We start from the raw sequence: 22,889 nt of genomic DNA on the forward strand, positions 1-22,889 counted from the left end.
CCCTGCGGCACAACGCTTTCTTGCCCATCTCTGGGCCTTTGTGCTTGTTATTCCCTCAGAAGTGCCTTTGGCCTGACCAGGCGGTGGCACAGTGGATAGAGCGTCAGACTGGGATGCAGAGGACCCAGTTCGAGACCCCAAAGTCGCCAGCTTGAGTGCAGGGTCGTTGGCTTGAGCATGGGATCATAGACATGACCCTAAGGTCGCTGGTTTGAGCAAGGGGTCACTCGCTCTGCTGGAGCCCCCCGGTCCAGGCACATATGAGAAAGCAGTTAATGAACAACTAAGGTGCCGCAATGAAGAATTGATGCTTCTCATCTCTCTCCCTTCCTGTCTCTCTGTCCCTATCTGTCCCTCTTTCTGTCTCTGTCACACACACACACACACACACACACACAAGCACATTTGACACAACCCAGCTGTGTCCAGGTATCCGCTGGTCATTCTCCAAGGTCTCAATTGGCTCTGTCTGTCTCCAGCTGTCTTGCATTAGGCATGGGTCTTCCCACTGCTTACCTCCCTCACAGGACTACATCCCAGCTCTTGACCTGTCCCCCCACCCCCACCACAAGTCTGTGGAGGCGAGAGCAGTGTCTCGCTCACCATTGAGTGAGACACTGTGCCTGGCCTGTGCCTGGCCTCAGAACCAACCTCTGATCCATTATGTTTGATCCCCAGTTCAAGGTACACACCGGGCAGCCAACAAATAACGTGCTGACGAGATGAAGGGTTGAAGATTCGGTGAAGATAATGAACGGTTGGCACCCGCCTCCCCCAAACTACACCAGCTAGGGTGTAAAAGTGGGCACAGGAAAGTCCACTGTCCACCTTCTACCCTTTCTACCGGTTCTTTGCTTTTCTTAAAAATCTCCCCGAAGATTGTAGGGGGGGACCCCAGGGAAGAATATGCATGCACCCTGGAAACAGGAAGCATGGCTTCTTCCAATCCTGGCTCAACCACCGACCAACGCCGTGGTCTACCTTGTTCGTGCCTCAGTTTACTCATTCATGCAATGGGTCATCAGGGTGGACGGAGATGAAATCAACTACTCTTGCCTGAATGCCTGGAACGGAGCAAACACCTTGTAATTGTTTAATAAGTATCTGAAGTATGCTCGACACCTGAGCCCTCCTGGCCGCCCTACACGTCCCTTCTCTGCCATTCCAGCTGCCCGTCATGATCCCCAAGACTGTCGGTGCCAAACATGGCACCTCACCCCATCCTGTGGGTCCCCACTCTGTGCACGGGCTAGACTGCCATCAGCCACGCTCTCACGGTTCCCACAAGCACGCTTCTCACACGTGACTGTGCCTATCACTCAACTGGAGGTCCTGCGGATCCTGATTTGGGAGCTGGGGCAGACCTGAGACTCTGCCTCTAAATAAGGTCCCCGGTAATGCTGATGTTGTAGGTCCATGGACCATATTTTACTTAATAAGAAGGCTTTGTTGTTCTCACAAATCTGGGAGAAACAAGCACATTGGAAAGAGTAATAAGAAAGAACTAAAAAGATGCCTGGACACAAGTCCACAGTTTCAGCATTTTCACGTCATCAGAGTCTGTGTCTCTGTGACACTCTTGCTGCAGCTCCATCCGTCAAGCCCACGATCGAGGCAGAAAAGAGGGGGATGGGTCAAGGGGAGGGCCAGTCCTGAGTGCGCCTTACTTCCCCGCCCCCCTTACAGAAGCCAAGCTCTGCTTACATCTCATTGGTAAGAATGCTTTCACACGGCCCTACTTGCTTCTGAGGAAGGGTGGGAAGATGTTTGGGTCCAGCCCTGCCCAGAATAAAAACGGGGAAGAATGGGAGGAACGGATATGAGATAAGCCACGGGCAGGTCCGACCACAGTCCGTGTTTACGCCCAGAGTTGTGTGTGCACACCACTTCTTGCCACTCTCGGATCACAGGGTTAATAAAGTAGTGTCTCCCTGCCTCCAGGGCTCAAACCTGTGCCTGGCCTCAGAACCAACCTCTGATCCATTATGTTTGAACAGGATAAGTACCTATTTGTTAGTTAGTTAGTTAGTTAGCATGATTTCTTTCCCAGGAAGCTTCTCCATTTTTTGCATACATAAAGAGAACAGTGGACCCCCTGCCTCTGACCAGCTCTTCCCTCTCTCGAGACAGCACAGTGATTCTGTCTTGAGAAATGTACTCCACCCTCACCTCTGCCCTCGCCCCCTAACCCTTATGCTTTGACAAAACTAAGGAACCCTCGGCTCAAGGCTGAGCCAATCAGTGCACTGTATCTTACTAGACTGCTAGTAATTGGTTCCCGGCCAAATCAGTCATCAGATTGAAAATGAGAAAGGAATCTGTGGTGAAGCTAAAAAGGCTTGTGAATCACTTCGTGACCTTGGGAAAGAAGATACTCTGATATAGAAATCCCGACACCCATACCTACCCTTTATTCTTACTTAATGATGTATATTATTAGCCTCTTCAGATTTTTTGAGGGGTGCTCTAATAGGAAATCAATCAGCAGAGCTGAAGTGGGCAGGGCTGGAGTCCCCTGGAGGTGTGCTGGGCTGTGCCTCCACCCCCACGACGGAGTTGACAGACAGCCAATCTGGTAAGGATGAGCCCAACTACCGTGGGGACACAGCAAGGCATCCTAATAGGGGTGTTCCTGGGGAGTGACTCTAATGGGCTTCTCAGGCATTGAGCCGCCTGGAAAGTCAGCAGAGGGAGTTTTGGGGGCAAGGATCGACATTTAGCTTGGCCACCAAACCTCACCAGTGAAATCAATCCCCAAAGCTAAAGGAATCATTAGAGAGAAGAAAAATCTCAATTCAGTGAGTGCTTTCTCCGGAAACACCAGAGACGCAGCCCTGCTTCCCACTCCGAATGCCAACAAGGACGGCCATAGCTTCGGGAGCTTCCAGAGGTCCCCTTGAAGTCACAAGGAGGGTAACCTCACCGAAAACCTAGCCAACTGTGAGGAGCTGAAACGGGGAGAGGGACGAAGCACAGCGGCACGACGTCTGTGACTCCCGTAAGCCGTCCCTGGACCGTTTGGCTTGGTGACACAATGAACGTTCTTCCTCAAACTAAGCAAGTGTGCACGGGGCTCCCGTGACCTGCCACGGAGACGCCGAACGCAGGCACTCATCATCGTCGTGCGGGGAAATTACAGGCGTGGGTCCCCGCACCGAACAAACTGCAGGCTGACCCACTCGCTAACCGCTTGACCTCACTTCCAAGAGCCTCTACTTTGCCCCAAGGGGACAGAAACTCAGCCAGGAGCTGAAATGAGAGGTCCTACAAAGTGCTGGGCACAGGGCCCGGGACACGCAGGTACAAGGAATGTCACTGTGCTTTGTGTTTCTTTTTTCTACATCAAAATAAAGTCTCGGGGTGGGGAGGAAACCTGTCATTTAGACCAGTGGTCCCCAACCCCCGGGCTGCGGACCGGTACCGGTCCGTGGGCCATTTGGTACCGGTCCACAGAGAAAGAATAAATAACTTACATTATTTCCAGTTTGTTTATATTTAAGTCTGAACGATGTTTTATTTTTAAAAAATGACCAGACACACACTGCAGATGGCTTTTCCAGTCTACCTGAATCATTACCAGCTAGAAGCAGTGGTCATTGGGACTTGGATGTGAGCTGCAAAGTATAGAATGGTGACAACAATTCCAGGGCCATGCGGACTTTTCCTGGATATGGACTTTTCCTGGACTCCTGCTCCTTGGGACAGCTCCTAACAGACTGAACTGGGGTTGGGTTGCATTTATCAGGGACTTGGCATGGTGTTGGGGCCAACTTGGACTTGGTGAACTTGTTAAGGACACTACTCTTTTATGGATTCTTGCTGTATTGGCCAAGAGTTTGCTTAAAGGCTTTAATCACTGTAAAAAAAAAATAGAAGACTGGATAAAGAAGATGTGGCACATATACACCATGGTATACTATTCAGCCATAAGAAATGATGACATTGGATCACTTACAATAAAATGGTGGGATCTTGATAACATTATACGGAGTGAAATAAATAAATCAGAAAAAAACAAGAACTGCAGGATTCCACACATTGGTGGGACATAAAAACGAGACTAAGAGACATGGACAAGAGTGTGGTGGTTATGGGGGGGCGGGGGGAGGGAAGGAGGGAGAGGGGATGGGGGAAGGGGAGGGGCACAAAGAAAACTAGATAGAAGGTGATGGAGGACAATCTGACTTTGGGTGATGGGTATGCAACAGAATTGAATGACAAGATAACCTGGACATGTTTTCTTTGAATATATGTACCCTGATTTATTGATGTCACCCCACTAAAATTAATAAAAAAATTTTTATTAAAAAAAAATGACCAGATTCCCTCTGTTACATCTGTCTAAGACTCACTCTTGACGCTTGTCTGGGTCACGTGATACATTTATCCGTCCCACCCTAAAGGCTGGTCCACAGTCCGTGGCCCAAAAAAGGTTGGGGACCACTGCCTTAGACCTACTGGAAGTTTCAGCTCAGCCGTTCGAGGGAGAGGGTTCTGGGAGCTGCTCTTGGGTCACTCACCTGGGTCACTGCGCTTAGTTAGCCCCATTGTCTGAGTTCACGTGCTGGTTTTTTCCAGAGAAGTGGCTTGACCATTGCACAGGGCTTGGACACAGGGGCGCTGGCTAAACTGGGAGCCCTGGGCCACAGTCCGTATGGGCACGTGAGGTCATTTCCCTCTCAGACACTGCCACCTTCTCCGGGGGGTGTCACAGGTGGGACATGGATGGGGACAGGCCTGTCTCTAGCCCACTCTTGGTCTTGGGGACAGTTCTGCCCCCCCCCCCGACGTTCACTGTTCTGCCTCTCCTCCGTCTAAGATACTTACCTTTCTTCTGTCCTTAGAGATGACCTAACATATGTCCCACAGCAAAGAGATTTTGAAGGACAAAGCCAGAGATGGGGGTGCTTTGAGCTTATTTCTGCTTTCTTCCCTGCGACCAAGACCTTGCATGCAGGTGACAGAACACAGTCTGGCTCTCTTCTTGGAGGCAAGGAGGGGGAAATCCACTGGAAAAAAATGATGAATTAATAGCTCACTAAATTATTTTGCCACAGGACGAGTATGTTCATTATGATTATTTTCCATAGTGTTATTATTAATAACCAATTATTTAAAATATCTGCAGGTGGGAATATATTTACCGATTTTCCCTGGGGGAATATAGCCTTTGGCTCAAATCTGAGATCTCTACGCTATGTCCGTAAATGGTTTAGTGTCTGGCACCTACTGGAACTGTGATAAATATTAGCTTTTCTTCACGGGTTTTCACTAAGAACAATGCTTGGTGAGGTGTTAACAACCTCTTAAAGACTAAAAAATTTCAAAATTACATGTACAGTATGTAATTAAACCATTAAATTAAAAAAAAACACATAGATAGCAACAGTATGCAGATTCTATAGAATAAGAAATCATTTAGTGCACAGAGCATCAGCCTGGCATATGGATGTCCTGGGTTTGATTCCTAGTCAAGGCACACAGGAGAAGTGACCATCTGCTTCTCCCTCCATCTCTCTCCCTCTTCTCTCTCTCTCTCTCTTCCCCTCCTATAGCCAGTGGCTCAATTGGTTGGAGCATGGCTCCGGGAGCTGAGTATAGCTCGGTTGGTCTAACCAGGTCAGCCTCAGGCTCTAAAAATAGCTCAGTACTCGAGCATCATTCTCAAATGGGGTTGTAGGGTGGATCCCAGTTTTGGGGCACATGTGGGAGTCTGCCTCAGTCTCCCCTCATCTCACCTAAAAAAAGGAAAAGAAAAGAGAAGAAAAGGAAAAGAAGAGAAAAAGAAAGAAAACATTTAGGAAAACATTGGAAAGGATATACTCCAAACACACTGAACAGGGCAGGGCAGGGAAGCCTAGGATCAACCATAGTAACTAAGAGGGTTTTAACCTTATCTGTTACACATTAATTATTATTATTATTATTATTATTATTTCTCCTTTTCTAAGTGAGAGGAGGGGAAAGAGAGACAGACTTCTGCATGTGCCCCAATTGGCATTCACCCACAATCCTCATCTGGGGCCAATGCTCTGCCCATCTGGGGCCATGCTCACAATTAAGCTATTTTTAGTGCCTGAGGGGGAGGCTCCATGGAGCCATCTTCAGCACCTGAGGCCAATGCACTTGAAACAATTGAGTCAAGGCTGTGGGAGTAGAGGAGAGAGAGAGAAGAAGAAGGGAGGAGGAGGGATGGAGAAGCAGATGGCCGCTTCTCCTGTGTGCCCTGACCGAGAATCAAACCTGGGACTTCCACACACTGGGCCAACACTCCACCACAGAGCCAACCGGCCAGGGCCACATGAATTATTTTTTAATGAGAATATATTCATGTATTATATGTGTTATTAAAATAATTTACTAAAAAGTTAAATTATAATTTTGAAAAGGTGGCCAACATATATGTAAACAGATGCCCAACATCACTAGTTGTAAGGAAAATGCAAATCAAAAACCACAATGAGATGCCCCCTCACACCTGTTAGGATGACTATTGTCAACAAGGACATAATAAGTGTCAGAGAGAGAAGGTGGAGATACGGAAACCCTTACACACTGCTGCTGGGAATGTCGGCTGGGGCAGCCTCTATGGAAAACAGTCATGGAGGTTTTCCCAACAATTAAAATATAACTCCCGCCTGGCCTGTTTGGGCGCAGTGGATAAAGCATCAACCTGGAACGCTGAGGTTGCTGGTTCGAAACCCTGGGCTTGCCCGGTCAAAGGTACATACGAGAAGCAACTATGAGTTGATGCTTCCCATTCTTCCACCTCCCCCCAGCCTTTCTCTCTCTCTCCTCTTTCTAAAATCAATAAATAAAATTTTAAAAAACAAATTAAAAAAAAAAGAATAGAACTACCGTATGACCCAGCAGTCCCTCCTCTGGGTATCTCCCCCACCCCAAATCTGAGAACACGTATTTGTAAGAGTATGTGTACCTCTGTGTTCACTGCAGCTCCATTCACAGTAGCCAAGGCGTGGAAGCAACCGCACCGTCCTTTGACGGGTGATTGCATGAAGAGGACGTGGCACATAGTGACCACGGAATACCACTCAGCCGTAAGAGAGGATGACATAAGGCATTTTGTGACAACGTGATGGACCTCGAGAGCATCATGCTCGGTGAAACAAGCCAGAGGGGAAAGGCCAAGAGCCACAGGGTTTCACTAATATGTAGAGCATGAAAACAAACAAAAAACACCCCCACACACCAAACTTCTAGATAGAGACAACAGACTGGCGGTTCCCAGAAGAGAAGAGGTTGGAAATAAAGGCAAGAAGATAAAGTAGGTCGAATACGTGATAACCGAAGGAGACCAGGCCTTGGGTGGGGAGCACGCACTGGAGTATGCAGATGTTGTGTTATACACGTATACGCCTGAAATGTATATGATGTTATTCATTAACGGAACCCAATAAGTATATTTTAAAAATAGCGGCGGTAGAGGAGCCACGGAACCTCAAACAAGGGTCATCCACGCAGCACCCTTTGCTTTGCTCGCTGGCCCTTGGGTCTCTAATGTGGGGTTTCCATAACTACGTGGTTTTTTTGTTTTGTTTTGTAAGAGCAAGGGACAAGGTGTCTTTTCTCTGCAGTCTGGTTGACTCACTGCTCCAAGGACCAAAGACCTTCATTTTTCTGGAACGGTCCAGACTGCCAACAAACTAAACTGCAGGCAGGCCCTGCAGAGTGTAAGTTTGAAAGCAAATAATAATAATAATAATAATAATAAAATGAAATTTAAAAGGAGAGACATGTAACAAGGGAGTGAGAGATAATAAAAAATCCTGGTGAAAAAGCTAGATACTTCTTGAGGTAAGACAGCTGTCTCTGTCATGCTTCCCCTCCTGGAATGCACTGGGAAGACCTCGCTTACCTTACCAAACATAGCCCTTGTAACGAGTTCATTTTCTCTGTATTTGCCTCAGCGAATACTAACTAATCATAGCTCCCAGGAAACACAGGTTTGTAACAAAGAGGAGTTACCATACTAAATTAGCATCACAGGGTCAAAAGGCAGAACAAAGGGTCCAGCGCTATGTAAACCCGGGTGTGGATCGATGGCTACCAGGCCGTCTTGGGTGGCTGACTCTACATCACTGACTTTTGGTTCCCTTACCTACAAAATAGATACAGTAGTTTCCCCTTCTTCATGGCTTCACTCTCCTCGGGTTCCGTTAGCCATCGTCAACGGTGCGGCAAAAAAATATCAAATGGAAAATTCCAGAGATAAACAGTTCCAAAGTTTTAAATTGCGCACCCTTCTGAGTAATGTGATAAAATCTCATGCCCAGCAGTTTTGTCCCACCTAGAGTGACTCATCCCTTTGTCCAGCGTGTCCGCGCTGCAGACCTGCCCGTCCGTTGGTCACTCAGCAGGCGTCTCTGTATCAGACTGACTGCCCAGGTATCTCAGTGTTGGTGTTTGAGTCACCCTGATCTGACTTAATAGCGGCTCCAAAGCGTAGGAATAGCGATGTTGGCAATTTGGATGTGTCAAAGAGAAGTCGTAAGGTGCTTTCTTTAAGTGAAAAGCTGTGTGTGTGTGTGTGTGTGTGTGAGTGTGTGTGTGTGTGTGTGTGCGCGCGTGCATTGTGTAGGAAGAACATGGTACATATGGAGTTCGGTACTATCTGAGGTTTCAGGCAGCCCCTGAGGGTCTTAAGAGTGTATCCCCCACATAGAAGGGATGAGAATTACTGTATTAATTAAAATAACATTTGTGGACGGATTGAAACAATCCTTTTGGTTTTTGTATAGTAGGCACCCAATAACTTGAAGGGTTAGTTTATTATAATAGCTTTGTTTTTCCTGTACGTTGTCAGCCACAGATTACAGAAAGGTACCATTCCTTGGAGCTTCCTGTTGAGAAAGACCTGCACCTTTGAAGACTAGGGAGTGGGAACCTTTGGCTAAATAGTTTCCCTTCCCTGATACACCCTACTCCTTTCCCCTTGAAACAAGGTTTCTCCATAGCATGTATTACTACGTGACTGATTTATACGTGCACCTGTTCATTTTGTTTATTGTCTGTCCCTGCACTAAAATGTGAGCTCAAAGACTGTGGGATAAATGCATGGATGAATATTCCTATATTTTCCCCAGGGGCCTGTCATGTGACCCGCAGCCTCAGCACATGTAGAGTTGGAGAAAGAATACTTGTCAACTTTAGCCTCCTGTTCTCGCTGTCCTCCCTTCATTTCTTCCTGAACCGTGTCCACTCCCGACACCCTCCAGCCTGATCCAGCCTCGTCTGACATCCTGGTCACTTTCCTCTGTGCCACCAGAGGGCTCTTTTGAAAGCCCACGTCACACTCTTCTCTGGAAGAATCAATGGTGTCCTTGATGTCGAAACCCCCATATGACATATTTATACCAGTCAGGATGCTCCTGACTTTTTTTTTTTAAACCGTAAAACCGGCCCTGGCCGGTTGGCTCAGCGATGGAGCGTCGGCCTGGCGTGCGGGGGGGACCCGGGTTCGATTCCCGGCCAGGGCACATAGGAGAAGCGCCCATTTGCTTCTCCGCCCCCCTCCCCACTCCTTCCTTTCTGTCTCTCTCTTCCCCTCCCGCAGCCGAGGCTCCATTGGAGCAGGGATGGCCCGGGCGCTGGGGATGGCTCCTTGGCCTCTGCCCGAGGCGCTGGAGTGGCTCTGGTCGCGGCGGACCGACGCCCCGGAGGGGCAGAGCATCGCCCCCTGGTGGGCAGAGCATCGCCCCCTGGTGGGCAGAGCGTTGCCCCTGGTGGGCGTGCCGGGTGGATCCCGGTCGGGCGCATGCGGGAGTCTGTCTAACTGTCTCTCCCCGTTTCCAGCTTCAGAAGAATATAGAAAAAAATAAATAAATAAATAAATAAATAAATAAATAAATAAAACCCGGAAAACCTACCTCCAACTGGCTTAGCCAACGGGGGACATGAATATGGAGGAGAACTCAAGTCTGGTTTGACCCAGTGGCTCCTGCTCTGCTGGCCGTGGCTCCACCCTACAGAGGTTTCCTTCCTTTTACAGGCTTGGAAGGAAGAGGCAGCTTCAGTGAGGGCCTCCACGTTTCATTCAACAGCGTTCGGAAGAGGAGAGGCTGGGGAATATTGACGCTTTCTCTGAAGTTTCACGAGCCCTTGTTTAAGTTCCCACTGACCTCACTGGACTGAGCTGGGTCACTGCCCCTTTTTAAACCAACCCTTGTCTCGAGGAGAATGGCCTGGATTTCGCAATCAGTCACTGCCATGGAGGATGAAATAGTCACGATTGGGGCTTTGATCAACCAGCTCCTCCCTCTTCCTGCTTGCTTGGAGCTGAGGGTCAATCCATGCCCCAGGGAGTTTCTGGGTGGCAGAGAGAGGACTGAACAGGGAACAAAGACGGGGACAGAGATGGAGTGGCGCCATCTCCTTCACGATTTATCTCAAAGCATCCTGTACACCGCTCCTTGGATGGTCACCATTGTTATTTTGAATAAACGGGAGTAGGTAAATAAATGAGTCGGGGCTCACCTGCTAGGGAAGAAACCAAGGATGTCCAAGAAAGCTGGGACAGCCTACAGAGCCATGGCTTCTTAAGATTTGTTACAACCAGAGCCTGCTGCTGAAGGGTCAGAAAGACTTTCTAGAAATTAGACTAAGCATATTTGTCTGGGTTCTCCAGAGGGACAGAAAACATAGGAAGTGTGTATAAAGAGATTTAGTATAAGAAATTGGCTTATAGCCTGACCAGGCAGTGGTACAGTGGATAGAGTGTCGGCTTGGGACTCCAGGAAACCAGGTTCGAAACCTCTAGGTTGTGGGCTTGAGTGATTGCTCGCCAGCTTGAGCGCAAGGTCGCTGACTTGAGCATGAGATCATAGACACGACCCCATGGTCTCTGGCTTGAGCCTAAACATCACTGGCTTGAAGCCCAAAGTCGCTGGCTTGAGCCCAAGGTCACTGACTTGAGCGAGGGGTCACTGGCTCAGCTGGAACTCCCCCCCCCCCCCAGTTAAGGCACATATGATAAAGCAATCAATGAACAATCTAGGAGCCGCAACGAAGAATTGATGTTTCTCATCTCTCTCCCTTCCTGTCTGTCTGTCCCTGTCTGCCCCCCCTCCCTTATCGCTCTCTATCACTTGCTAAATAAATAAATAAGCAAATAAATAAAATGGGCTTGTATGATTATGGAGGCTGAGAAGAGCCAGTGGAATGGTTCTAGTGTGAGTCTACGTCTGAAGACCCGAGAACCAGGGGAGCTGATGGTGTGAACCCCAGCCTGGGCCCCAGTCTGAAAGCAGCAGACTGAATCTCAGCTTGAGTGTCTAGTCAGGCAGAGAGACAGAATTCTTTCTCACCCAACCTTTTATTCCATTCAGGCTGCGTCCACAGGTTAGTCGAGGCCCACCCACATTTGGGAATGTCATCTGCCTTACTCTGTCTATGGATCAAATGCTCATCTCATCCAAAAACAAAAAACAAAACAACTGTCACAGACACCCAGAATCATGTTTTAATCAGACATCTAAGCGCCCTGAGGCCCAGTCACGTTGACATAGAAAATGAACCATCGCCGTGGGTCTTAAGTCATCTTGTAAAAGATCTCAGACGCAGTGGTGAAGAGGTTGGACTGACGCATCCGCCATTCAGCCGTCCTCACGCGCATTGATTTCCTACCGCACGGGAAGTGCGAGGAGGGGCGGATAAGACGGGGAAACAGGGCAGGTGTGATCTAACCTCAAGGAAGTAGGGGGGGGGGGAGTAGACATGGAACATCTAGTTATCTATCCTCTGGCAGAGTGTGTCTCGCTTCTCATCTCCCAGTTCGCCAGCAACACCGGGCATCACCCTCCTCTTGGCTCCTGGGGGTCCCTTGACAGTAGTGGTAATAACACAGCAGGTCTAAGAGCCCTGTCTTAAATGCATGCGTTCCCTTATTTAGCTCTCAGACAGCTCTGCGCAGTGGGCATTAGGACCGTCCTCCTGGAACGGAGAGGCTGAAGGACACGGAGCTAGAAAGTGGGAGTGCTCAGACCGGAACCCATCAGCTCACTCCAGAAGACAGACTCTTTTTTTTTTTAATTATATATTTGGCTCACATATTTTTATTTTTTAAATTTCTTTTACAGAAACAGAGAGAGTCAGAGAGAGGGATAGATAGGGACAGACAGGAACGGAGAGAAATGAGCATCAATCATCAGTTTTTCGTTGCAACACCTTAGTTGTTCATTGATTGATTTCTCATATGTGCCTTGACCACGGGCCTTCAGCAGATCGAGTAACCCCCTGCTCAAGCCAGTGACCTTGGGTCCAAGCTGGTGAGCTTTTTTGCTCAAACCAGATGAGCCCATGCTCAAGCTGGTGACCTCGGGGTTTCGAACCTGGGTCCTCCGCATCCCAGTCCGGCGCTCTATCCACTGCACCACTGCCTGGTCAGGCCAGAAGACAGACTCTTAACCACTGTGATACACACACACACACACACACACACACACGTGCCCCCCAAGGGGGGAACCACTGTTATTCCCACTTTACAGATGAGAAGACTGAGGCTTGGGCTACGATTTGCTTACAGAGTTTAAGAGCTTCATCTGAATTCAGGCCGGTAACAGGGAACAGACTGCCCGCCACAGTGACATTCTAGCCCGGAAGAGGCCTCCTCTGTCAAGGTACCCAGCGTATTGTCCAGTGGTCAGTGGTGTACGTGCCTAGCTGTAGTCTCCAGGGCAGAGGGTCCCCGAGAGTAGGGACCCCATGTATTTCCCTTTGTTTCCTCAGCTCCAGCACAGTCTGGGCATTGGATCCAGTACACAGGGGTTTGTTGAATGAATAAAATAATGAATGAATGATTGTTAGTGGAGTTCCCAGGGTAGGTAGGCCCCGTGATTCGAAGGGTTTACAAATAATCTTAGCGAGCCACGGGGTGCCTGCGAGCCTCTGTTTCCTTGGCCTCAGAAGGAGACAAAACCCTTGAAAAGAAAGAAAACGGGGCGTAACCAGGATTCTGAGCTGGATTCCGGGCTGGATTCCATGACGTCACCGTCAAGTCGGATGTCTGGACCGGTAAACAAAGGCGCTTGTGACACGGACCCGGGACCGCGCCAGCCCCTTGGCCGGCGCGGGGTGGGGGTGGGGGGCGTGACAGCCTCCGGGCTGGTCTCCACCCCTGGCTGCAGCCGGGTGTCTCTGCATTCAGCAGGTATCTCGTCCAAGGGAAAACGAGGACAGGAAATCACGTTGCCATGGAGACCAGAGAGGCCCTTCCAGACACGGGAAAATAAACACTTTCTGGTTGGACTTAACCCCCACCGAGCCAGGCTGGCCTCACTTCCTAGTCGGAGGGATCCGGTTTGCGCTAGAAACGGCCGGCAGCCTCTCCTCCGAGGGTCCTCGGCGCTGGCGCTTGGGCTGGGCGGTGGCCCCCGCCCGCTCAGAGTCCCGGGGAGGGGCCCGTGTCGCCCCAGGGCTGCAGGAGCGAGCCTTTTTTTCTTGCCCAGACCTAAGACCTAAGACCTCCTGCGTCTCCTTCGTGGCTGACAAGACTCACGTGCGGTGCTGGTTGGGTGCCAGGCACATTCCTGCACGTCCGAGCTGCGTTAGCTCATTCGGTCCCCGCGACAGTCTGACGGGGAAGGCGGCGCGCTTGTCACCGTCCGCCCGTCACCGATGACGGAGGACACGGAGGCCCGGGGAGGTTAAGTGACTCGCCCAAGGGCAGCACTCTTAGCAGAAAAGAGCACGTAAGAACAAGAACACAGGGCTTTGGGTCCTCCGACACGAGCTGTCAGACCTTGAACAAGTTCATTAAAAAAAAAGAAAAGAAAAATCTCTCTGAGCCTCAGTTTCCCCACTGGTACAGCAGCGCAGCCCTGGACGGGTGTTTATCGGGCGCCACGTTGGGTTTGAAAGGAGACAAAGGTAGTAGTCCCAGGACCCGGCCGCTTAAGGATGAGCAGGTGCAGTGGGGACAGGGACCAGGGCCCTCTGGAAGCCCCACGGCGAGACACACGTGGCTCCCGGGAAGAGCAGGAGGAAGGCCCGAGGGGCTGGGGTTCCCGACAGCGTGGAGGCCACGACCTAGAGGCTGCGTCCCAGAGGGCTGGCGGCAGGCCTCTCTCAACGGGAAGAGGTTGGGTGGGGACGGAGGGGGCTCCCTCCCCGACCTGATTCCGCAGAAGAGAAGAAGGACATCACGTTTCACGTGCACCGCTCGGGGTGCCTTCCTGGTTGGCTGGTGACTGACAGACGGCTGCATCTGACCCGCCCCCTGTGTTTGTCGGGCCCGCCCGTTGAGACGAATTTTAAATTTTTTAAGTCACTGGAAAAAAGAAAAGTCGAAACAGTATCGTATTTTGTGACAGGTCAGGACTGGGTGACATCAGAACTGCAGTCGCCACAGAGTTTCATTGGGGCACCGTCACGCCCATGTTTTTAGGGAACGGCTCCGACAGCTGAGCTCAGTCGTGGTGGCAGAGAGGTGTGGTCCACAGAGCTGAAAAACATGGCCCTGGATGGGAGGAGCTTGCTGAGCCTTGGACAGGATACCTGTGGCTCGGGGTGCAGCCTCTGTCTAATACCCGAGAGGCGGTCCAGCAGGACTTTTGAAGAGCAGCCAGGCCAGGAAGCGGCCGTCCCCCGTGAGTGTATGTTGATATTAATGTGCTGGGTGGGCAGCAGCCCCCCTGTTTTAACCCACCGAGTCCTCAGGGCAGTCCTTCCAAAGGAAGAACGAGGGTCAGCCTCATTTCGCACACGAAGAGACGGGCGGGAGGTAGCGCTCAGGAGCTTGCCCACGTGGACAGGGCCGGTTGGGGACGGTGCCAGGACTTGAAGTCAGGTACTTTGCCTGTGGGGCTGAGCTCTGCCACCTCTCCCAGGTGCCCATCCGCCCTGGGTGCCGGCCCTGGAGATGCCACCCCGGAGCTTGGCTGAGAGCGGGCGGCTCTTCCGCTGCACCTTACCTGAGCTACCACCACAGGCGGTGTAGACGCTGCTGGGGCGTCTGTTCCTACCACCATCGCCCTTCAGGGCCTGGCTGGCGTTGGAGGGGTTTAATATTGGGCCAAGTGTTGGTGCTGACTATCGGCTCCTTGCCCCCAGATTCAAGCTCCAGAGCACTTAAGGGGCGTGGGACTCGGAAGCCCTCCAAAACTAGCTGTGTGACCTTAGGTACGTTAATTAATCTCTCTGAACCTCAGTTTCCTCAGTGAATGGTGAGTGGCCACTTAGAAGGATTGTTGCTATAGTTAAATAGAATGACGTCTTTATTGAGCACTTACTGGATGCCGTATGCCCTGGGCCTTGGGAAGCCAAGCACATGAACTATTCAAAGAAGTCAATGGTTTGGACCCTCTGGAGAGTCCCAGAAGCTGGCTGGGGTGGGGGAAGAGAAGAATGAGGGTGGGTATTAATTCTCCATCTTCCTCCCTGTGGGGTCTCCAGGATCCTGGCGCTGTAGGGTCGCAGCTCCTGCGAGGTGGCCCCCTCCACATAAACCTCTCAGCCTCCAGGTGACCACAGGGGTGATAACAGAGCACACTGTAATTAGTCCCTGAAGATGCTTGTGGTTTTCTGACTCCCTGCCCTCCTTTAGAGAGAGCCCCCTTATTAACTGCTCTTCAAATGACCTAATTAGAGCGTGCCTTTTCATACCCTGCTGGGACCCTGACCGAGGCACTCTTCATTTAAATTAATTTGCCAGGCATGCCGGGTAGGCTCAGAGCCTTCTGCCCCAATCTCACCAAAGCCCTGCTCTCCAGTTTCCCCAGCACAATATTTACAGTTGTGTCTCCTATCACAGCTTTGCCGGGGGATGGATTCCGCCTCACCACGGTGAGGGCGTGGGGACGCGGGGGCTTTACCTAGGTGGGTAAGGATCTTAATAAAGTAGAAGCTAAACACAAGGGGAATTTGGCAACGGGTTTTAAACTTTTAAGATATCCCTTGTGACCCAGCAATGTCCTCTTAGTGATTCATCTCAAGGACACATTCGTGCTGGTGTGAAAACATGTACTGTTGTGAAATCAAACCAACTGTCTTATCAGTGGTTGACTAGTTCCATTAATTCCACTCAACAGGTATCTTCTGAGTAATCACTAAGGTTCACGCACTGTCCTAACCCCTGAGATACAGCAGAAGACAAGCTTTATGAAATATTAGTCTCATGGAGCTTAAATTTTAGTAGTTGAATTAATTACAACACACACACACACACACATACACATATATATGGAATAACATGCAACTATGCAAAAAAATTAGTAGTTTCATATGGATGAGTGTAGAAAGATGCTCACACATATTGTTAATATAACTATAATCTGGCTACAGAATAGTAAGTAAAAAAGATCCTATTTTTATTTATTGGATTTAGAAGAAAATATGAAAGAATATAAAACAAACTGTTTTTAATAATTAATTGGGAAGATAAGGTAATTACAGACTTTTATGTTCTCCTTTATATAGTCTTATGGTTTGAGTTTTATTGGAATAAATTTCACTTATTGAAAAAAAAAAGGTTCTTCCATTCTGAACGTTAAACCTCTACTTCCTTTAAAAGTAGTATTTGCTTTTTTAATTACAAAAATTACACATAAACATCATCTTTGTGTAAAAATTTCAAAAACTGTAGACACTTGAGCCGAGGCTAAAGGCTGTGAAGCCATCAAAAATTGTAGACGAAGTTTTAAGTCCTTAACCACCAAGGTGACAGCCGTGGTCAGCTGACATGTGTACCTCCAGAATGATGTCCACACAGTCACATGTATTTATCAATACATCTTACAATCTGTTGTGTTGAGTTGTGTTGTTCTTACACGAAAGGCGCCCTACAGTAACGACTGTTTTGAACCTTGCTTTGTAAATGCTCATGTCTTGAAAACCTTTTCACATTAGTACTGTATCAATTTAGTCTCTTAACCACTCCTTAGGATTCGCAGGGTGGATGAACCACAGTTAACTTAGGCTCTGAGAGGGCTGAGAGCGTGCAGTTTGAAACTGTGTCTTAGGTGATGTGTTAGTTATGGATATTTAGGTAACAAATTATCCTGGAATTTAGCAGCTTAACACAATAAGTATTTAAGTATTTAGTACTTCACAGCTTCCGTGGACCAGTCTCTCTCTCTCCTCTCTCTCTCTCTCTCTCTCTCTCTCTCTCACACACACACACACACACACACACACACACGGCTGCAGCCAACATCCTGGCCAGGACTATGGTCTCACGTAATGGGTCAAGCGGGGCAGCCGTCCACTTCCAAGCTTACTCACACGGCTGTTGTTGGCAGGTCTTGCCGCCCGCCGGCTGGAGGCACCTCCCCAATCCCTGCCCATGCTGAGCCTTCCACAGGCTAGCCAACATGGTCGTGTCTTCCCTCAGAGACCGCAAGCGAAATGGGAGCCAGGGTCTCGTCACTCCCTCATCTTAGAAGTGACATCCCGTCGCCTCTTTTGCCCATATTCTCTTTACTACGAGTTGTTGAATAGGCCAAACCCACGCCTAAGGGCAGGAGCTTATCCAAAGGGCATGCGAGTCAGAAGGCAAGAGCCATTGGCGGACATCCTGGAGGTCCTGCCGTGGGGAAGATAGTCCAGCCCCGGCGGGAACACAAGGCAGGGGCTGTTCAGAGGGTTATTTGGTAATTCAACAGACAGACACTAAACACTTATTTTGTACATGGGTCCGATCCTCAGTGCGTGGGATAAAATGACAGATGTGAGAGCCCAAGCTCAAACCCTCGTGACCTCTACAGAATAGCTGAGGCGTGATGAGGCCACTAGAGATTATGAGCCTGAGACACAAGACAGCGGTCCTGCCACGCACAGCCAGCGTCACAGGCGGGCTCATCACGTCTGGGACCGGCTGGACATGGTGAGTGAGGCAGTCAGGATGACCCCTGTGTTTCAAGGTTGGGGCCACTGGTGGAGCCTGGTGCCTTTGCCCGCGAGGAAGGACCCTGGAGGAGGGACAGACTCGGGGAAGGACAACAGGCCTAGCGTTGGACACGTGGAGCTGAAGAACAGCAGGTGACATGCAGGAGACCGCTGGGCACCAAAGTAGGGGCTCAGGGGCACGGTGGTGACGTCGAAAGACACGTGACTAAGTGTAGAGAGAAAAGAGCTTAGTGGAACCCCGAGGAATAGGACTACTTAATGGGCGGGGTAAAGAGAACAGGAAAAAGGGGAGAAAGAAGATAAAGGAGCAATGAGAGGGATGAGAACAGGAAGCCATGGGTTCTGAAGGAGAAAAACGTCGGGAGGAAAGTAAGGGACCAGCTACATCAGACCCGGTCAAGAATTCAAGGTGTCTTCCTGGACCGAGGTGACCGAGAGGAGGCCTGGTGCCCAGGATGAGAGTGGTTTCGGAAGGGGGCATGGGGTGGGGGTGGGGGTGTCAGAAGGACATGGGGTGCCCGGGAGGGGGAGGGGCAGAAACACCGGGTGTAAACCGCCCTTCACTGTTTCATCCTTCCAGCACGTTCCTGCGTTACAAGGCCCGTCTGAATTAAATGTTTCTCCTGGGACTTCTCTGAGGAGGCTGGCTGTGTGTGTGTGTTTTCATTCAGCACTAATGCTCTGACTGGAAATAGTCCCGTCAGGCAAAAACGAAGAGGACTGCTTCCGACACGGGGTGGGGGGGGGAGTGGGAAGAAAAGCCGGGTGGATCCGCTCCTGGGCAGGGACTGTGGAGCTGTGTCCCGTCCAGGACCCTGAGCAGCAAAGGTCCCAGGGGTGCAGAGGCCAGCGTGGTGTGAACGCCCTGTCCCAGACCTACAAGGAGCCCTCCTCCAAAGCTAACACGCCTCCATACCCCCTGACACCCTGCGTTCTTAGGAAACTCCGGCGTCACTAACTAGGGAGAATCTAAACTTTTCTGATGCAAGATATCCTATTTTTTGTGTTTTTCTGGTGTCTCAGTTTGTTCTCTCCATGCGGGGGCGGGGGGGGGCGGGGGGGGCTTGCTTTCTTGATGGGCCCCCTCTGCCATCAGAACGCCACTCTGAATCCGCGGGGTTGCTGTGAGAATTTGAGCGGACTGACGGACACAGGTCCTTGGGCAGCCACTCCCTAATCTTTCTAGTGATGCTTTCTAAAAAAAAAAAAAAAAAAAAAAGTTTATTTCACAGGCTTGTTCAGATTTAGAGCAACCTGCGCACGTGTGTGCGTGTGCATGCGTGTGCTGAGCGGTTGCTGGAGGAGAATACATAAAGAGTATCAGCTTCTGTCACAACACCTCGAACAATGCACCTGCTTTTTTCACTGTGTCACTGTGACAAGGAGAAGAAAACCCAGGCTTCACGTGACTTGCAAATATGATACGTTGTTGATAACTCAATGAAAAACCACCTAGGTTCAACAATTGTTAACATTTTGCTACATTGGCTGTGCGCGTGTGCAGGTGTAATATAATAAAATAAGTAAATATTTGATCTTCTTCCCAGCTTCCTGGCACAGGCTCCTAAAACCCTCCAGTGAGAAGTGTCTTTTGTGTGCTAAGGAGATGACCGGTGGCTTCAGGACAGAGCTCGTCACAAGAAGGCCCAACGCATGAGTAAAAGGGTTGGAACTTTCAGCCTCAGTGACCTCCAGGGAGAGGAGGTTGAGCTGACCACTAACGGCCAAGGCCAACAATCTAACCAGCCCTGCTGAGCCTAGGTATGAATCAAAGCCTCCACAACAGCTCTTACAGTGGGGTGCAGAGAGCTCCTGATTGGTGAACACACGCTGACGGGCTGGCGGAGGGTGTGTGTGTGGGGGGTGCCCAGAGGGGGCACGGAACCTTCGACCCCTTCTCCCACCCCTGGCCGTACACATCTCTGCCGTTTCCACCGTTCATGAGTTGCATCCTTCCTAGTACGCCGGTAAATGGAAGTAAAGCTCTCTCCTGAGTCCAGTGGGTTGTCTGAGAGGAAACGTCCAAACCCGAGCTGGACACACACCTGGTGGGGCAGAGGCACAGGCGACGGACGACCAGGGCTTGAGTCGGGCATCTGAAACGGGGCGGTCCTGTGGGATTGAGCCCTTCACCTGCGGGATCTGGGCTAACTCTGGGTAGCTGGTGTCAGGACGGGGCTGAACTGTCTCAGGACACCCTGGTGGTGTCCAGAGAACCAGAGAATTGGTTGTTGGAAAACGTCACGGAAAAAGTACACGTGCGAGTAAATTATAGGCGTTGTGACAGTTCCTGCCCTTTGACGTAGTTCAGCCCGTCTCACCTACAGAGGAGGACACTCCCCTACACCAGCGCCACACCGGTCTCACCCCCAGCAGAAACTGACAACGTTTCCCGGTGACTCTACCATGCAGCCCGTGTTCAGTTTCACCTAGGTTTCGCAAATGTCTTCCGTGGCTGTTTTTATCTGCCACATCGGATTCAGTGTGGGATCACCCATGGTTTTCTGTCTCTTTCCTCTCTTTTCTTTTTTTCTTAGAAAAGATCCCTCCCCTTTCATAAATGACATAGATATTTTTGAAGCCCCGAGGCCAGTGGTCTTGTAGAATGTTCCACATTCTGGATTGGCATGACTGTTCCTCCCCCCCCAGGATGGGACCCTTAACTTTGCCAAGCTTTAAATCTCCATCCCTGAAATGGGTGTAGCAACAGGAGCCGCCAACGACTGCTGTTATCCTAGTGTATATACGTAGCCGACATTAAATGCGGCATCACTTGTCCAGTGCTAAGTGCCGTGTCTCTGGCACACAATGGATGCTCAGTACATGGTGCTGTTGTCACCACCACGGTCAACATCCTTGTCACCGTCACCACCATCCTCTACAGCACCCTAGGTTCCAAACCTATCCTGACACACACACACACACACACACACACACACACTTTTCGGATTCTGCCCTCATCCTTCTCGGATCTCTGATGCTGGATCTTGCTCTGGCTCCTCCTCCTGGACAACTTGATGGATGGACCCCAAATGACATCTCTCGGCCCCTCAGAGATCGGGCGCTTAGCCTTAACCATCTCACGAAGGACACCTCCCCCTTTTTTAAAAATCCCAATCTTTTACCCAAAAGGCTCAGACACCAGCGAGGTGTTAAGTGGTGTGTGTAACGCCCCTCCCCCCCGCCCGCCCGCCCCCACCCAGGCAGGGCGCTGGGGGTGACCTTGGCGCTGAGGCTGTTGCTGCGGCACCACCTCCGCAGTGTTGTCAGAGGGATGCTGGGAGAAGGACGTGGAGCACGCTCAGGCCAGAAGACCGGGCTGGAGGCCAGATGCTAATTACCACGGCCCGGGGGGGCGGCGCCCCTACCTTCAGCCACCCTCTGAGGAAGTGCGGGGGCGGGGGCTGTCCGGGGTGGGGGAGGGAACAGCGATGGGGAAGGTGAGAGAGCTGCAGACAGGTTGGAGAAATCCACTTGTTTCCTCACCGTGGTCCACCCTCCCTCCCTACAGACCCAAGCCGTCTGAGAGCCAGGGCTGCCGTCACCATAGCAACAGCAGCAGCGGAGGCAGGAGACACAGTGTCTTTATTAGGAGCCTAGGTCCAGCCTGTGCCAGTATTTTTCCATCTGAATCTCTTTTTTTTTTTTTTTTTTTTTTCAGTGAAGGGAGAGATCAGAGGCAGCGGATGGCATGGGTGGAGTTGGGGGGGGGTTGTCTGGAAGTGGAGACGGGAGAGTCCTCAGCTCTCCTGCTCAATTCCTGGGGACCCTGGATGGACAAGAGGCAGATACCTGGTACTGCTGTCCTAGGGCGTGATTTAAATATTCAAACCGATTCAGAATTCCCTCCCATGGATTATCTGTGAGTTGTGGCAACAGCGCCCCATTGCCTCTGGGGACAGACCAAGCACGGCGGAGTCTCCAGCCGGCCATGGGGAGCAGCAGCTGGGGAGTCAGGCTGAACCCCAGGACCCCAGCTCCGCGGCCTCCCAGCCAAGCGGCTTGGGGCTGATGGCTTCAGTTCCGTGTGTGTCAGTCCCCTCATCTGGGAAAGGGGGGCCGCGAGGGAGCAGCACGGGGCTTGCTGAGGACTAGATGAGCGGGCGCAGAGGCAAGCCCGAGGCCTGACCTACATCAGAGGCGTAGTCAGCGCTCCTTACTCTCACTACTACGGATATTCCCGTCACACGACGGCTGCCGTGACTGCGGGTACCCCCGCTACTGTGACTGCTGCTGCTCCGACTGTTACTACAAGTACTCCTCCTCCTCCTCCCGCGCTTCCTCTTCCTGTCACCATGGAGATAGCACCCTGGGGCTGAGCGCAGGATTATGAATCACGCGTGACCTCACTCCCTCTTCTCTGGCACAGGGTAGCGCAAGGCCTGAGTTTGCCATCGTCCTCTTTCCGGGGAGCTGGGGCGGGAGGCTGGGACGACGTGGTCACCGCCCTCGCAGACTGCGGACGGACGGAAGCGGCAGGCAGAGGCAGGGCGCCCTGACCAGCTCGGGGTGCTGTCGGAGCCGCGCGGCTTTGGCTAGAAGAGACGGCGCGGCTGACGGATCTCAGTATTTTTTCCGGACTTGTCACCCCCGCGCTACCTCTCCGTTCTTGTCCTGAGTGCCACACACACGGTTCCCTCTATCAGAGTTTTCTCCTTGAAACTGCTCCCCTTTTTGTTTGGCCAAATAAACGTGGTGTGGCCCTGGCCGGTTGGCTCAGCGGTAGAGCGTCGGCCTGGCGTGCGGGGGACCCGGGTTCGATTCCCGGCCAGGGCACACAGGAGAAGCGCCCATCTGCTTCTCCACCCCTCCCCCTCTCCTTCCTCTCTGTCTCTCTCTTCCCCTCCCACAGCCAAGGCTCCATTGGAGCAAAGATGGCCCGGGCGCTGGGGATGGCTCCTTGGCTTCTGCCCCAGGCGCTAGAGTGGCTCTGGTCGCGGCAGAGCGACGCCCCGGAGGGGCAGAGCATCGCCCCTGGTGGGCGTGCTGGGTGGATCCCGGTCGGGCGCATGTGGGAGTCTGTCGGACTG

The 22,889-nt window shown here is 51.1% G+C and overlaps 1 protein-coding gene across 6 annotated transcripts in view; it reads right to left on the bottom strand.

Annotated features, from left to right (window-relative positions):
- Positions 1-22,889, bottom strand: part of TNRC6A (trinucleotide repeat containing adaptor 6A) — a 160,486-nt gene that overhangs the window by 116,854 nt on the left and 20,743 nt on the right. Inside the window, exon 1 of one of the 6 annotated variants that reach the window (XM_066275820.1) lies at positions 9,888-10,128. The exons of the other annotated variants lie outside the window; for them this stretch is intronic. The gene's annotated coding sequence lies outside the window, so the exon portion shown is untranslated. Of the gene's footprint in view, positions 1-9,887; positions 10,129-22,889 lie in introns of those variants that run through there. 6 annotated transcript variants of the gene reach the window in all.

This window comes from Saccopteryx bilineata, chromosome 4, assembly GCF_036850765.1.
Source record: "Saccopteryx bilineata isolate mSacBil1 chromosome 4, mSacBil1_pri_phased_curated, whole genome shotgun sequence".
Lineage (NCBI taxonomy): Eukaryota > Metazoa > Chordata > Mammalia > Chiroptera > Emballonuridae > Saccopteryx > Saccopteryx bilineata.